This window comes from Microtus ochrogaster, unplaced genomic scaffold (assembly GCF_000317375.1).
Source record: "Microtus ochrogaster isolate Prairie Vole_2 unplaced genomic scaffold, MicOch1.0 UNK14, whole genome shotgun sequence".
Taxonomy (NCBI): domain Eukaryota; kingdom Metazoa; phylum Chordata; class Mammalia; order Rodentia; family Cricetidae; genus Microtus; species Microtus ochrogaster.
In genome coordinates, this window is record NW_004949112.1 from 818,476 (window position 1) to 820,073 (window position 1,598).

The window sequence follows — 1,598 nt, forward strand, 5'->3', positions numbered from 1 at the left end:
AGACCAGGATGGAGGGGGGAGGACTTTGGACTTTCCACAAGGCAGGGAACCCTGACTGCTCTTCAGACTGGAGAGGGAGGGGGAGAGGAGTGGTGGGAGGGGGAGAAGAGTGGGAGGAGGGGGAGGGAAATGGGAGGCTGGGAGGAGTCGGAAATTTTTTTTTTCAATAAAAAAAAGACAAAAAAAAATCTCACAGTTCCTCAAGTAAGTTCAAAAATAGGATTTGGATCTACATGTTCTAGCACTAACATCATAAATCTTTCTTCTATCTTCTTCCAAACCTCTCTCTCTCTCTCTCTCTCTCTCTCTCTCTCTCTCTCTCTCATCTGTCTCCTTCCTTCCCTCCTTCCTTCTTTCCTTCAGAGCCTGGAACTCTCAGACCTTTACCGCTAAAGCGCTAGGATAATAAGTACGTGATCCTCCACCCTTGGCAGTTTTCCTGGCATCTTTTTCACTCCTTTATGTGCTTTGTGTGAAATCTACCTGGCAACTTGTGACGTCACGCAGCCCACAATCTCATCCTCCTGGCAAGTGGCACCGTGAGCCAACACCATGAAATCTGGCAACCAGTGACTTAGCTCTGTCCACACCGAGGCACAATTCCCTGGCACCCGGGGTCTTCTCGGGCCAGCACAGGCCAGAGGGAAGTAAGGGCTCCCTGCGAGAGCTGTAGGTCACCGGGCTTGGCGCCCTGGGTCTCTCGGCCACCTCCGCTGACGTCCACGGGTCGCGTGCCCAGGCGGGTAGGGACCGTTATGCCCTGCTCAGACGCCAGCCTTCCCTTTGGGAGCTGGGCCGCAGCCCTCAAGGCGCTCTTCCTGTCCGCCAAGGGGACTGGACCGGACCGCTAAAGGGAAGTTGTCGGCGGGGCTGTCTCCGAAGACCCGCAAACGGACCCTAGATTGTGAGTAACCCTTACAAAACACATTTTTAGCTTGGGCCGGACAGCACACTCCTTTAATCCCAATACTGCAGTTGCAGAGGCAGGAGGATTTCTGAGTTTGAGGTCAGCTTGATCTACATAGGGAGCTCTGGGATAGCTAAAGCTACACAGTGAGAACCTATCTCAAATGAACTAGACTCACTCTTTTAATCCCAGCATTCGGGAGGCAGAGGCAGGCAGATTGCTGGGAGTTTGAGGCCAGCCTACTCTATATAGCCAAGTTCTGGGACAGTCGGAGGTACATAGAGAGACCCTGTCTCAAAATAATAAATAAATACGTCATAGGAAATTACACGTGATAATAGAAGAAAATATGTAGAATTGATGAGAAACTCATATAGTACATATGAGATGTTAATACATAGTCTTGTGTATGATAATAATCACCTATAATATACTATAACAAAAGATTACCTGTTCTCAGTGTTACAGAATAAAAAAGCTATGTGATATAAGTTTCTAAGTTTAGCTGCCTCCCCTTCTGAAACCTAAAAGGAGCAAACATTTAACATGAAGGATTTGGCAGTGGGGTCTTTTTGTTTTGTTTTGTTTTGTACTCTTGAGACTAAGTCTCACTGCGTAGCCCAAGTTGGCCTTGAACTCTTTTTTTTTTTTTGAGGTCGAATGTTTATTCAGGGGGTTATGGAGGAGGAAG